We start from the raw sequence: 16,186 nt of genomic DNA on the forward strand, positions 1-16,186 counted from the left end.
TACAAAATTAAAGCATATAAAGTGGACTTTCAAACAGTGAGAGTGCAAACAGTTTTGTTTAATGATCCAAAAAAACTCAGTAATATGGTTATCTATCTTATACACTTAAACAGTTATAACTTATGCAGTTATAACCGTTAGAGCACTTTCTTTTCTTTTCTTTTCTTTTCTTTTGTACAATGACAATTACACACTTTGGGTTTTATTACTCCCACAGTTCTTACTACTTATTTTGAAGAGAGTAAAACCAAATGCGACATATCAGAACAGAGTCTGTCAAATCAAAAGGACATAATAGATAATGTAAAAACAAAATACAAGGTGATCAACAATGGTTACCATACTGCCTCTTGCTATTTTAAGAATTGCCAGTTATAATAAAATTGAACAAAACAGTAAAGAATAAAACCAAAGCATTGGAGACATTACAGGACTTTAAAAGAAGGTAATAGTCAACCAGAATGGGCGTCATAATGAATCCTATTGTCTTCACAGTTGTTGCCTATACTTTCGAACTTGGTACTATCTAGCTAAGTAGAATAGGGGAAAATAAGTCAAAACAAGATGGTGAGGGCAATACAGGATTTCAAATCAAGTTAATCGGAAATCAAAGTAGGTTACTATAATGTATCCTGCTATTTTTTATTTATTTTTCCCTTAATTAAAAAGATAAAAATAAAAAAGTAAATAATTAAAAAAAGGGAAGATTGAGATAAGAGAGGGCATAACAACAGAACAGTGCAGGTCAAAACATAACCATTTAAGCAAAATAGTGTTTCACCACAAGATACCCTGACATAAAAATAGTTACCATAGTGTCTCTTTCCTTGAAATCTTTGAGTATAACTTCGAATACTGTAGCACCAAACATATCAAGACACTATAAAACCACTCAAAAGAATGACATTATTACAGAGTATTTAAAACCAATTAACAGAAAATGAACAATGGTTTCTGTATAATCTCCTTGTCTATAAAAGTTTTTGTTTATATTATCATCTTGTCAGCCCCACCCGTGCCTCCTCGAGGGTCTTCGTCCTCCCGAAATCTGGACTCCCTGACCTGCGCGGGCTGCCCCGATTGCCCCCAGAGACTGTTCCGGGACTGCAATACTCCCAGCACTTGCCCGGCCGCCGCGGACCCCCTGCTAGGGGCCGTACAAATACCTTGTGTATTTCAATAAATAAGCATTCCGTGCAGGGCGTGGTGGCGTATGCCTGTCTTCCCAGCACTGGGGAGACTGAGGCAGAAAGATTGCTGCGAGTTCAAGGCCTGCCTTGGCTACATAGTTCGGGGCCAGCTTGAGCTATATAGTGAAACCATATGTCAAAAACAGAGGATTGAGGGGCTGGGGATTTAGCTCAGCGGCATAAGTGCCTGCCTTGCAAGCAGGCAGTCGTGAGTTCGATCCCTGGTACCGATAAAAAAGAAAAAGACAAAACAAAAACAAAACACAGAAGAGTGACAGAGAAGCATTTAGTGATTGCGTGTGCACGTTCATGTGTCCAGCCATCCATGTGTTCATTTCTGCATGAATCCACGTGTCCATCTGGTGGTGTCCATATGTCCATCCAGCCATGAATCCATCTGACCATCTGTCTTATGTCTGTGTGTCCCAGATGCTCGACGAAGTACTGAGGATACGGAGATAACTAAGTTGCTCTGGTTCCTCCAGTGTAGAGGGGAGAACCTGCAGTAAAGTTTCCGCCTAATCTAGCATAATCTTATGCTCACAGTGCTGGAGGAGCAAAGGGAAAGGAGCTTCTGACTGGTACTGGGAGCTCAGTAGGGGAGAAGTTATGGTGTTAGAAACCCAGCTGTCTCCAAGGCAGAGACTTTAGGTATAGAGTGAAGAGTATCAGTCAGACTTGTGTATATTCATCAGGCCTGAACATGGAAGTATTTAATATACCAATTTTGTAGTGGGCTTTCGTTAGTAGCATTGTTTGTGTGGGTATAGGGTATAGGATACTCAATGGACTTGTGTCAAGTCGTGGGTTAATGAGCCCTTGTAACTGGTCCTCCTGTGAGTAAAGCTTCTTAGAGGTCTCTGCCACTTTCCTGCATAGACCTTGATGAGTGGGCTGGGGATTTAGGTCAGCTGCATAAGCGCCTGCCTTGCAAGCGCGTGGTCATGAGTTCGATCCCCAGTACCGATAAAAAAAATAATAAAAATAAAAAGAAATACTTTAATGAGCTGCAGCCAGCCTGGGCTTTGCCTGGGCTTTTCCAGCCTTTCACTTAGTGTTTTGGTGTAGAAACAGTTCTAGTGTGGTCCTGTGAGCTTTGTCCTGATGTGGGCCATGCTCAGTCTTGGTACTGAGTCTTGATTAAACTCGTTTCTATTTTGACCTATGAGTGGAACCTTTTATTCAATTCTCTGAGTATTTAGCAAGTGTTCCTTAGGGTTATAAAAATGATCAAATGTGTGTTTTTTAATTGTAGCCTCGCGGTAACCGTAAACATGGTGCATCATTTATCATCACAAAAGCAATCAGAGGTAAATCTATTTTTTGTTTTGTAAATGATATAGTTACCTGTTTCTTTATATTTCATTTGTAACTGTGCTGTTTTAGAACGTTTAGGGATTTTGAAATGTGTTCTTTGGACTTCTCAAGTGGAGCATAACAAAACAAAGTAGTGTAGGTGTTGTCTCAGTTTAATTTTGTATACACGTATATAAGCAGATGCATGTATGCATGCCTGTGGATTTTCATGCACACATATGTTTAAAGCAGATTAGAGCCAGAGTACAGGAGTTTACCATTAGGGGTGTTAGAAGAGCTAACATACTCAATTTTCATTATCACAAATGCTTTGAAGGTTTGAACATTTAGACGATACACACAAATAATAAAAATTCATTACAGAAAATATAGAAAATAACTGTGAGTTTGAATTTTTTTTTCATTTTACAACCTAAAGACAATCTATTGTGCTTGAGACTCAGAGTGTAGACACACATGTATTCTAAACCAAATCATAAGAAGCACCATTACTATTATCTTGTGTTTCTTAAGATAGAAACCAGGCTTGCTAGGCAAATGTTCTGCTGCTGAGATATTTTAGGTATTGCTATTATTTTTTATGTCTTTGCAATAAAGCATAAATTGGTATTTTGGTTTAATTTTTATACAAATAATTTAGCTCTAAGAGTAATTACTGTGGTTTTTCACCCATGGCTTCATGATAGCTTTTTGGATTAAATTTGACATCTCTAACCATTGTTACATTTTTGTAGTTAGGAAATACTTCAGAGTTCTAACACATAAGCTTAGAGATGATGTAAACAAATATGTGACCTTGTAACCATTTGAGTGTATACATTAGATTATTCTGATTTTAGGAGTTGCCTTCTCAATGTTTGGTTTCATAATGACTCAGCCTGTAGTGTATTTAAATTTTTCCTCTGTATAACTAATTTGAAAATGATTCTTAAAGGACAAATGATTTATATTTGGTTTTATTTTTCTTTTTATTACAGATTATTTATTTTTTTTGCGCCAATACCTCTGGTACAGGTGAGACAGTGGTTTTTCAGAGACGCTGAAAATCAGACACAGATGTTATTTATAATTTATAATTACGTTCTCATGACTGAACCCCAGGTTGTGATGGGTTTCTCAAGTGTAGTGTAATGATACTCATCTGAGCCCATTTCTAAGTAGAGATTTTTTTTTTGTCTTTTTCTTTTTTACTGGTAGCAGGGATTGAACTCACGACCACACACTTGCAAGACAATACTTATGCCACTGAGCTAAATCCCCAGCACCCTAAGTAGAGATTTTAAATGTTTTGACCTGAGCTGAGGTCTTCTCCGTGGATTGGTAGCTTCTGCCTCCTTCCTCCTGGTTAGAAATGTTACATGATGACCCTGCTGCTCTGGATATGTGGGGACCTCATCTTGGCCCAAGTAGCAGGACTGTGATGTCCCTGGCTTTTCAGAAGCATTTTTGTCTTTACGTTTCCATCAGCTCTTTGCTGCTTAGTGTTCAGTGGCCATGCAGTGGTGAGGTTTCTTTGGGTTTCATTCTTGTGTGCTTTTGAATTCTTGAGTGGTAAGTATCTTTTCAGGCAGGGTGGTGGTTTTCAGCCTTAAAATTAGACATGTGGGGATTGCTTTGTAGACCTAGGTACTGCAGATTGCTTTTTCCCAGCCTGAAAAGTCCCCAAGGATGGGTAGCTCAGTGAACGGGACCTCAGCTTGTGTCTGTGCCTGCCATGGTTGTGTCTGCCTGTGCCTGTCCCTATCCCTGCATGTACTCTGGGCCTTTTCAGCCTGCTTTCGGGATCTGGTGTTACAGGTGGAGAAGAAGATTGAGGAGAATCAAGGGAGGGGAGCCTGGAGCCTTTCTCACTGTGTGGGGGGGGTGGTGACTAGAGGATATGTCACCTGCGCTGCTCTCAATGGCCACCTTGTCCTCTCTGAAAGCCCACAGGTCAGGCTTCATGGGTGACTCTTTATCTCCCTCTTGAGAAACCTTTCTCTTTGAATTGGTCATCCTTGAATGACTAATTCAATGAAATTGAATTCTTCTTGAATGTTATTTTGAAATAAAGTTATACTCAGTTGCCCAAGTTGGACTTGAACTTGTGATCCTCCTGCCTCAGCCTTTCAGGTAGCTAGGATTATAGATGTGAGCTGTGCCCTAGCAGTCTTTTTCCCAGAAAGACTGTATTTTCTAGAAATAGATAATTGTCCATGGTAAAATTTCAGATATTAGTAACTTTTGATTTTTGGTATGCTAATATTCAAATTTTTTATTCTAAGGGGGAAAAAATAGGTATCCCTCCCTGTATGCACATGGCATTATTTACAATATTTACTTACTTGTTTGTGGCGTTCTTGCTTAGATTAAAGCAAGTTAATGTGTTGTGGTTGGTTTCAGCCCTGCTTCTTTTTTACTCCCTGATGGCCTGATTCGCTTGGTGAATAGACAGATAAGCTGGCATTTGGTCCTTGCAAGGTAAGGTGGTGTGAAATTCATATAATGTGCTTCTATTTGAATTGGCTGTTAGTTTTTATTATGGGTGTTCATTTTGGGCCCCTTAAGACTTTCCTGCTCAGCTTTTATCTGTATACATTCTTTGTTGCTTGTATTGGCTAGAGGATCAGTATTGATGACAATAGGATGATAGGATCAGTATTGTCTAGAGATGTTCAGTCAAGCTATATTGAGTCATTTTTATGCTTTTTACGTACCTAGATGCCTACATTCCAATTTATTAAATTGGAATGTAGATGTCTATATGCATCTAATTATAAGGTTGAAAGATAATTACCGACCAGGAAGAGGCAGAGAGGAATGTGACTCCATTCTGCAGAGTCCATTGTGTCGACCCCTAATAGCAGTTTCACCACTGAAAGCCAAGGGTGAGAGATGACAGTTTTCTTAGGCAACATGGTTTTCATCCTATGATTGATAAACAAAACAGTTTCATATGCCATGTCTTGCCTCAGAGAAAAACTCCAGAGATGCTCTTTGTAAGAAATGTTGTTAACTAAACATGTAAATATAAAACCAGCCGTATGTCAACATAGTAATGTCAAGCAATAACATGTGGAGAAATGTTCAATCCTTTAAAAAAAAGATGGGCAATTAGAGCTAAAAAGTGTAAGAGTTATTGTAACTTTGAAAAATAATTTGCTCTGTATTGAAGGTATCAAATGAGTAGCTGTTGACTTGGGTTTTTCAGTGCAGATATTCATAATGAGTTTTCGCATTCTTCTTCCCTGGGAAAGCAACCGGAAGCTGCTGGCTGCTGTTCAGGACCAGTGTGTGGAGAGCAGGTAATGGTTAATGCTGCTGCTCTCTAAGGCTTGCTTTCTTTTTTTTTTTTTTTTTTTTTGTCTTTTTCCTTTTTATCGGTAATGGGGATCGAACTCATGACTGCCTGCTTGCAAGGCAGGCGCTTATGCCGCTGAGCTGAATCCCCAGCCCCTCTAAGGCTTTCTTTGAGAGAACCTTTACCTGAGAGAACCTTAACCTGGTTTTAATTTTTCAAATGATTGAACTGCTAAGTCGCTTACTTTTGTGTGGTGTCAGACACTGGCTGGTGGATAGTGCTTTTTTGAGGAGCTCCTCATGCTTCTACTTCCCCAGATCTCTGCAGTCTCCACTTTTTCAGTGAATAAGGCTCTTTTGAGTTCCAGAAGTCATTCCTGTTTGGCTAGTTACTAAGAGAGCTAAACAAATGCTCAGGAAGGTGCAGAAAAGAGCGGGACAGCTTTTGCTCTGTCGGCCAAGGCTGCAGGTCAGGCTAGGGTGGCTGAGGATGATGGTTACATTAGCCACAGTAGTGGTGCTGTTGGCCCAGAGCACCCAGTGCTGTCCCGTGCTCCTTAAGATTGTGAATCTGGGGTCTTTGCTTTTTCTTTTTGGTGGTGTTGAGGATTGAAGCCAGGGCCTTTGTATGGGGCTCCCCAGCCTCTTTTATTTATTTATTTTTGTGTAATTTTAAGGCAGACCTTGCCGGGTTCCCAGGGTGAGCTCAAACTTACACTCTTTCAGCCTCAGCCTCCCAGAGGGCTGGGATCGTGGGCCTGCACCATCACCCCTGGCTGCTGCTGTGCTTGTTGGCTCATGGTAGTTACCAGTGTGAAACCGTTGTCTTCATTTTGCGTATATTTTTCAGGTCTGCAAAAGATGATTTTACGTCTGTTATTGGGAAATGTCAAGGTAAGGGTTTCTAAAATATTTCAAAAAAGAAAATTTTATATCTCCAATGCTTTGCAGTATTTATTAAATTGGAATAAATATTAAAGAAATATATATATTAAGGATTATTATGACTATTAAAAGTTTTAAAATTTGTGACTGCCTTTTCTTAATTCCTTGAGTATTTTGCATTTTGGGTGGGTTTGAAATTTAAACTATTTTTAAAATATATAAGCCAGTTTGGGGAGAAAATATTTGTAAGTATCCATATTCTTTTACTTTGAATTCTTACTTAGTTATAAGTCAAAGTTGGTCAGATATAGTCTAATAAAAACATCTGGAGTTGACAGTTTTTTGATATATTTAGCAAAAATTTATTGAGTATAATATGAAATGTAATAAAAATACGGTGAATACTTACAATAAAAGGTACATTATAATTAATCTCCATGAAAATGCTTCCTTGTGCTTTGAAGGTACTTATTGAATTATCTTTGCCACTTCCTGCAGCAGCTGTGGAGTCGTCTTTCATGAGGGTCTTTTGCTTTGCTATTCTGGCTGCCTGGCTGCCTTGACGTCCTGAAAGAATTAAAAATGTTAAAAAAGGAGCTAGGTATGGTGGTGCATAGCTATAAGTCCAGCACTTGGGAGCTGAGTCAGGAGAACTGTTGCAAAGTTTGAGACCAGCTTGGGCTATAAAATGAGCTCAAGGCTATCCTGAACAGCATAGTGAGACCCTGTCTTAGACAAAAACAAAAGAAAACAACTCCCACACCAAACTCCAAAATGTTTCCATTTCCTGGTCATTGTGACTTTGGGGAAAAGCCAGGAGTTGCACTGCACCAGATCTGGTGACTGAGGTGGCTGAGGACACAGCATTGTGTTTTTACAAAGCGGTCTTTCCTCTGGATGACATTTGGCAGCAGCACTCATCTATTTCTGATCACACCTGGAAAGACCCTCAGGAAAGAGGATTCTGGAGCTGGTACAGAAAGCAACCAGGATGATAGGACTAGTGTGTGTGAGCCGAAGAGAGGATACTGAGGGAGATAATAGCAGTGTATCTTTCACTGTACATTTTTGAAATTTTTATTTAGTGCTTGCTGTATTTCTTCTCTGTAGTTTTTGATCTTGCTTTTTGTGAGCATGAGCTACCCTGCTGGGTGCTTGTGCTGTGACTGTGAGCAGAAGGCGTGGTCTTCTGTGAGAATGTGCAAGACGGGGCTAGGGGTTGAGACTCAGCCCCTGGGGCTGCACATGCTGCCATGATCTCCTCCCTCAGCTCTGCTCATCCTTTGATCGCTGCCTTGGGGTTATGAGTCTGTCTATGGTTTGATCCACAGTACACTTAGGTCTTAGTGATCTGCTCACCGTCTGAGAGCCCTGTCTCTGGGTCCAGGAACCTGCATGGGGACATGTTAGCTCCAAACCACAGCAGAAATGGGAGGACACGATGAGGAGGGTTGTGTTTGGTGAACAGCTCTGTTGCCTTTGTCTCCTATGCGCGCCTGCAGTTCCTGTGTCCATAGAGCCAGAGTGGTGCTCTGGGAGTCACTGTGAGGATGACACGGTATGCTGGCATGGTATGGTGTGCTTCGCATGTGTCTTCTCATTTAACTAAAAGAAAAGAGCCTGTATGTTTTATCTAGAGCAATAATAAACATTTGACCGTGAAAGAGAACAAGGTGGAGGAACCAGGAATGGTGGAAGCCACGCGGGGTAGGGGAGCCTGCCCAGGCGCTGGTGCAGCATGCCTTGGTGGTGTGGGCCAGCTTCCTTCCCAGGTCCCTCTCAGCCATGTAGGTGTGTGGGGGAGCCAGATGGCCCTGGGAGTGTGTGCGACGCTGCTGAACTGCACAGCCCCCGTCCCAGCCCCGAAGCTGAGTACTTACCCGGTTCTTCCTTCTTTGAGGTTTTTGCTTCTCTAGCAGCTCTAGGAAGACTTTTGAAAAGCGCTGTTGGTGATCATCTTGTAAAAGCTGCGCTATTCGTTCTTTTCCAGAACTACATCGTAGGTGGCTGGAAAACCCAGGGATACAGGCTTTGTTTCTGGTGGTAACTGAAATCTTAGCTCTTGATGAAAAGGCATGCTCTTGGGGACACGGGCTGAGGATGGTGGATGCGCTGTTGATAACCGCAAGTCTCCGTGAAAATGAGGCCCCCAGAGGAGTTTATTTCCTAAATCCACTCATCCCGTCAATACGAGATGAGGTGGGGAATGGGGACAGTGGAAATGTGTTTGCGGAGTTTAGTCAGCACAGGAATATTTTCTGGGCAAAGTTGTTCTCTTGCTGGTTTTTTGGTTTTTTTTTGTCTTTTTCCTTTTTATCGGTACCAGGGATCGAACTCACGACTGCCTGCTTGCAAGGCAGGCGCTTATGCTGCTGAGCTAAATCCCCAGCCCCTTTTCTTGCTGGTTTTTATGTAGCATCTGTGTATACATCGGTGTCTTTACTCTTGTTATCATTTTGTGTGTTTACTTCCAAATTTGATTTTTCTTTTTAACAGTCTAAAGACAGGGAACTGATTTTCTTTTCATTTTCTCCTATTGAAAAAACAAAAGCAAAAACAAAAAAGCTTTGTTGCCGGGTATGGTGGCACAGGCCTGTAATTCCAGTGCTCAGGGGGCCGAGGCAGGAGAATTGCTGAGAGTTCCAGGCCACAAAAAGATCAAGGCCAGCCAACACTACTTAGTAAGACCTTGTCTCAGAAAAGCAAAAGCAAAAACAGCAGAACAACAAAATGTTAACTGAGTGTTTGCAGCATCTTGTTTGGATTTAGTATAGAGGACCTTTCTTGGACTTTTTTTGTAACAGGATTCGAACTCAGGACCTCACACTTTCTGGACAGGGGCTTATGCTGCTGAGCTAAATCCCCAGACCCTCTTCTTGGACTTTTTAAATATACTTCCGTTGTTTTGTTTTTTGAGATATGGTCTCGGTGTGTAGTTCCCGTGGACCTTGAACACTCAGCGATCCTCTTGCCTCAGCTGTCTGATGTTGCAATCACAGACATGCACTACCATGCCTGGTGCTTTTTGAAATATACTTTTTGCCTAATCATAGTCAAAATGCAGAAATTTCTAGATCAGGTATTTTTGCTTATATACAGAATATATGGCACAGAGGCAGATGGAGTGTGAATAATTTCCAGCCCCTTGTTAGGTGTGTGTGTAGGGGAGACTTCTATTAGACCTCTTGGGGACGGCAGGCCTGTTCTATTACTGTGCCCTGTTGGCAGAGATGTTCCAGAGACAGAAGCCTCTCGTGTCAGGGTTGTGACACGTGCTCTGCTCCCCATCTGGAGTGGCGGTATCTAGGCAGACCTTGTTTCTGAGGGTGTCCAGAGTCCTCTAGGTCAGATAGTTATGAAACAGCGATGTGCTATGACAGATGCACCTAGAGGTGTGTCGATGGCCTGGGGGTCACACAGAAGAGAGAAGTTGGCTCTGAAAATGTGGAGGGAGTAGTAGTGACCCTCACAGAGGCCTAGCAGGAGGAGGAGGCCAGAGGGAGCCATGCGGGGCAGAGGCTGCTGTGTGGAAGGCACATAGGTGTCCAGCGCGCAGCTGGGGACATCCCCGGGGTGGGCTGCAGGGCATGCACTAAGGGGCCTCTACACCGTTTTCCACATGCCTGGGCTGCATGTGTTCCCTGCAGTGGCGTGCATGGCCCTTCTCACCAGCACTCCTTATGTGTTGTGCCTTTTGGGGGTTCGTCATTCTTATCCATTTTTGGGGAGCCAGTCCTCACTGGGCTTTGAATGAGGGCTCCCGGGTGACCGCTGATGTGAAGTATTTCCTCACCTCCCTGTCGGCCAGTTGTGCACCTTCTTTGAGAAACATGGGTTTAGATCTGTTTCCTGTTTTAAAACTGAACTGTTTAAAAAAAAAAAAAAAACGACAACAAAAAAACTGAACTGTTGTTGCAAATTTTGATTTCCTTGTATATATATTCTAGGAATTGACCCTTGGTCAGGTGGTCATTTTATTTAAATACTTTCTTTGTTTTTTAATTTTAAAGAGATTAAGACAGGGGTTGGAGATTTAGCTCAGTGGCATAAGCGCCTGCCTTGCAAGCAGGCAGTCATGAGTTCGATCCCCGGTACCGATAAAAATGAAAAAGACAAAAAAAAAAAAAAAAAAAAAGAGATTAAGACAAAAGAGGACATAACAAAGCAGATCAGAACAGAACAATGTAAGCAACACAGTTCTTCACCATAAGACAACCCGTAATTAACAGTAACTACCATAATGTCTCTTTCTTTGAAATAGTTGAGCATAACTTCATATACAATAGTATCAAACATAACAAAATAGTATAAAATCATTCAAGAGAGTGAAAGTATTACAGGGCATTCAGAACCAGATAACAGAGAACCAACAATGGCTGCTATATTTTCTCATTTTCCATAGAAAATTTGTTTATACTATCACACATAATAAAATCCAATAAGGTGCAGTATGATAGAACCAATGGAAACAGAAGGACAAAGGTATAGTAGGACTTCAGAGTAAGGTATTAAATCAGCACTATTATAAGTCTTATATAAGTTTTATATAGTCTTGTTTTCTTCAAAGTAGCTGTTTTCATATTATGACAGATAATAAAATCAAACAAGCCAGGATAAAACCATTCCAACTAATGAATACAAACATTATAAGGCTTCAAAGCAATGAATGGGGAATGATTACTATAAACTCTTATGTACTCTTACCATTTCTTACTCTAGGGAGACTTTACGGTATTTATGTGAGTTTGATTTATTTTGCTTACGAGTATAGTTTCAACTTGCGTCCATTTATTTATAAATATCTCAATGTGATCATTCTTTTTTTTTTTTTCTTTTTCCTTTTTATCAGTACCAGGAATCAAAATGTGATCATTCTTTATAGCTGAGTAGTACTCTATTGTATAAAAACACCACAACTTTTTAATCCATTCCTCAGCTGATGGACAGACACTAGGTTGTTTCCAAGATCTAGCTATTACAGACTGTGCTGTTATAAATATGGGTGCACATGTATCACTGTGGTATGATGTTTTGAGTTCTTCTGGGAATATGCCTAGAAGTGGAATAGCTAGGTTGAATGGGACTTTCAATTCCAGCTTTTTAAGGAATCTCCAGACTGACCTCCACAGTGGCTGCACCAGTCTACACTCCCATCAACAGTGCAAGAGAGTTCCTTTTTCCCACAGCCTCTCCAGCATTTGTTGTTGGTAGTTTTCTTGATCCTGGCCATCCTTTCTGGAGTGAGATGGAATCTCAGGGTTGTTTTAATTTGCATTTCTCTCATGATCAATGATGATGAACATTTTTTCATGTATTTATTTGCCATTTGTATTTCTTCATCTGAGAAATGTATATTTATCTCAGATGCTTCCCATTTTTGGACTGGGTCTTTGAATTTTGGGAGTCTGATTTTTTAAAATTCTTTATATGTTTTAGAAGTCCTTTGTCTGAGGGACAGTTCACTAAGATATTTTCCCCAGTTTGTGGGTTTTCTTTTCACTATGCTGGCGATTTCTTTTGACAGGCAGAAACTTTTTAATAAGATGTGATCCCAGTTATTGATTCTGAAAAGTATTTCCCATGTAGTTTGATTCCTGTTCATGAATTCTCTAACCTACCCCTATATCTTCAAGATTTTTATCTACTTTGTCTTCCAACAGATTTAGTGTTTCTGTTTTAATATTCAGATCTTTGATCCACTTAGATTTTAGGTTAGTACATGGTGATAAGCATGGGTCTAGTTTTAGTTTTTGGCATATGGAGAGCCAGTTTTCCCAGCACCATTTATTAAAGAGGCTGTCGTTTTTCCAGTGAGTATGTTTGGCCCCTTTATCAAAGATAAGGTGGTTGAGTGTGTTTGCAGTTGTATCTTCTAATCTATTCCATTGATCTTCAGATCTGTTTTGATTCCAGTACCATGTTGATTTTATTACAGTAGCTTTGTAGTATAACTTCAAGTCAGGGATTGTGATGCCTCCTGCCTTGCCTTTGCTGCTTAGAACAACTGACTTTGCTATTCTAGGTCTCTTCTGGTTGTAAATACTTTTGGTCATGCTGTAGTCATGGTGTAGGTTTTCTTTTCATGCTGATGACTGTTTTCCTTGCTTGGCAGAAGCTGTTTTAGTTTGATGGACTCTCATTTGTCTGTTTACTTTGGTTTCCTGTGTTTTCAGTGTCCCCAACCCCCGCTTGCGCTGCCCAAGGTCCTGAAGTACTTCCTTCTGTTTCCTTGTAGTAGTTTCACTGTGTTGGATCTCACATTTAAGTCTTTAGCCTCTTTTGAGTTAATGTTTGTAACTGCTGAGGTGTAGAGGTCCAGTTTCTTTCCCTTGCGTGTAGATACCACTTTTCCAGCGCCATATATTGGAAAGATCAACCTCCCCTAGTCTTACTCTTACCACGTGTGTTCACAGTGAGCTGACTGTAGATGTGTTTTTTCTTGTGACATGCTCTTTTCCTTTGGTTCTGGTGTTGATATTTATCCCAATGTCATTCTGTTTTTATTACTTGGCCTTTGTGGTTTATTTAGAAATCAGATGACGTAATGTTTTTGTTCTTTTGCTCAACATTTTTAAATACGTGATTCCACACAAATGTTAACCTCTTTTTTTCTAGTTTTGTAAAGAATGTCATTAGCATTTTGATAGGAATTGCTTTGAAAGTGTAAATCATTTGAGTAATTTAAACAATTTTGGCTCTTCCAATTCATGAACATAGAATGTCTTCCCATTTTCTATTTTCCCTTCAGTTTCCTTCATCAGAGTTCAGGGTTTTCGGCACTCGGGAAGCCTGTAGTGGAGGCTTATACCTGTAATCCCAGCACTCATGAAGCCAAGGCAGGAAGTTCGCCACAAGTTGGAGGCCAGTGTGAACTACAGAGTGAGACCCTGTCTCAAAATACAAACATTGAACAATTCATACTTTTCTTTTTGGAGCACTTTTACCTTTCCTTTGATTAAATTTGTTCCTAAGTTTTTTATTACTATTTTCCATAGCCATTGTAAATGGGATTGCTCTCTCATTCTGTGTTTCTGGTAATTCGCTGTTGGCACGTTGTGGCTCTCCTGGATTTTGTTTGTTTTTGGTAGTGCTGTGGACTGGATCCATGAGAAGTCGTTTTCGGCTCAGCTGCCCCCTGCTTATGCTGCCAGTTCTGTGTGTTGATTTTATATCCTGAGACTTTGCTGAATTAATTTATTCTGGCAGTTTTCTTGGTGGAATCTTGGGGTTTGCCTGTGTAAGGTCATCTGTATGCAGCAGCAGTTTGGCTTCCTTTTTTCTGAGTGAGATCCTTGCTTCTTTCTCCTGTGTGCTTGCGCTGCCTGGTCTGTGTTGAATAGAGGTGTAAAGGCAGGCAACCTTGTCTAGTTCTAGATCTTCGAGAGAAGACACTCAGCGTCTTGCCATGGCTGTTACATGTGGCCTCTGTTCCACTGAGTGGCTGGACCTGCTATGTCCGGTGTTCTCCTCATGGAGGCAGGTTGTATTTTACCATGTGCCTTTTGTTCTGCTCTTGAGGTTTTTCTGTTCTTTGTGTTTACAGATGTGTGATAAAGAAATATGGTAAACATTTAAAAAGACAGTATTTATTATAGTAAAAGACATTTGATCACCCCTCCCCCTATACTGCTCCCTGCTTTAAACCCACTCACCTCACTGTGCCTGCAACTTTTTGAAGCAGCTCCAGATGTCCTCCTCTGTGTTTTTAGTTGCACTGTCCTACTGCCTTGATGTCTTAAATTGATTCAAGGTATTGATCTTTTGTGGTCATTTTGACTTCAGGGAGAGCCAGGAGTCATGTGTGCCATGTCCTGTGCCATGTTTTATTTATTTATTTAATTAATTTATTTCTGTCAGTGTGTGAGCCACAAGGTAGGATAAAGACATTTGGTGACTGTGTAAATGAAGAGTTGGTAGAGAGAGGGCACTGGGCCTCCTACCTGTCTCTTTAGTGCTGGGCTTCTAATAACAGGAAATGGGAGCACAGAAAATAAACAGTAAGAACGTCAAACCTAGCACGGTTTAAAGTTTCTCAGGCCTTTCTTTCTCTTCTCTAATAGCTAGCAGCCTTTTTGTTGTGCCGAAAAATTCAGAATAGGAGAGAATCGAGGAGCTGGATTATTAGGATTATGAAGGTATTGATTATCGCAGTCTTATGATTGTGTGATTGTCTAAGGACAGTTCTACATTTGTCTGCCTGTGTGCCTGTCCTCCCTTATTCTCATGCTGTGTTAGCATCGACATTTGATACAGCTGAACTTCTCAGTTTTTGGTGTTAGAGGGGCTGAACTCATTGGGTTGGAATTATTTTCTGCCCATTCTTTCCGCTGCTTCTTGGTATGTAAGCATTTTGCAGTGTGCTATCCCCGAGCCTTTCCTGGCGAGGGCAGTGCGTGTGATGGTTTACATCTGTGCTGTGCTTTGCTACTAAGTGAGGCGTTAGACAGCGCTGGGAAGTGGTGCATTATGCTTACTGTAACCACAGTTACTAAAACTGTTACTGATTTTTGTAACCTCTTCTCTTTTCCTTCTAGTTCCGAAAGACCCCAAGCCCCAGTGGAGATGGGTGGCGTGGAGCTATGATTGTACGCTGCTGGCCTACGCAGAGAGCACGGGCACTGTGCGGGTGTTCGACCTCATGGGAAGCGAGCTGTTTGTCATTGCCCCGGTATGATCCGCCGCAGACTGGTGACTGTTTGGGGGTATGTGTGATATCTCTGTATGGATGCTCCAGCGAATGAATGTGAGAAGGGAAGAGACAGATGTAATAAACTATGACATTAAGACACTCAGGATCTAGCTGGGGATTTCCATCTGGGTAATCCTTAGTTTTGTATTCTGTGATGCATTGTGCAGATGTAAACCGCCTAGTAGTAAGTAAATTCTCCATGGAGGCTGTTCAGCCAACCCTCATGAGGAGGCGTGTCCAAAACAGGAGAGTATACTGAGCCATTTTCAGGCCACAGGAAGAATGAAGGGCTGGCCCTGGGGCAGGTCCCATGATGCTGGGGTGCGGGGTCCACACTGGCAGCAGGTGGAAAACACTGCCTAAGCCAAGTGCTTTTTGAATTTTGGAGAAGGAAAGGTCCATTCACATTTTCCCTGTATCAGCTGTGGGGAGCAACAGTGGAATAAGGTGAGCTTGAGCAGGCTTGGGACAGGAAGCTGGGTCATAAGGAACACTTGCTTCTGGCTGGATAGCGCTGGCATCCGGACAGCCAGCCAGCTGGGGTTTAAGTCAGGGTTTTGACATTGACTGTTGTCTGATTGTCTTTTGCCTGTGTTAACTGAGGATGCCCTTGTCTCTCCCCAGCCTTCCCTCATCTGGCCTTTTAAAGTAATTTTAGAACACTCCTGGGTTTTATCATAGCACAAAATATTGTTATAAAGTTCCATCAATGAAACGTCCATAGCAGGGACAACTTCTGGGAGTTCAAATTTATTACATGAATGGAATAGAAATTGAAAGAGAAAGTGAAAAAAAAAAGAATGCTTGTAATAATTTGTAATTGTGT

General features: G+C 41.2%; 1 long non-coding RNA gene and 1 pseudogene across 1 annotated transcript; one reads left to right on the plus strand and one right to left on the minus strand.

Annotated features, from left to right (window-relative positions):
• LOC101789106 (NBAS subunit of NRZ tethering complex-like) overlaps positions 1-16,186 on the plus strand; it is a 112,117-nt pseudogene that overhangs the window by 39,869 nt on the left and 56,062 nt on the right.
• Positions 6,366-7,517, minus strand: LOC134474793 (uncharacterized). Its single transcript, XR_010045639.1, has 2 exons — positions 7,081-7,517; positions 6,366-6,638 (listed from the first exon to the last, which is right to left on the minus strand). It is a non-coding gene; the product is annotated as an uncharacterized LOC134474793 (long non-coding RNA).

The sequence above is a fragment of the Cavia porcellus genome, unplaced genomic scaffold (genome assembly GCF_034190915.1).
Source record: "Cavia porcellus strain 051 isolate PalLab524CR breed Dunkin Hartley unplaced genomic scaffold, mCavPor4.1 scaffold_38, whole genome shotgun sequence".
Classification (NCBI taxonomy): Eukaryota; Metazoa; Chordata; class Mammalia; order Rodentia; family Caviidae; genus Cavia; species Cavia porcellus.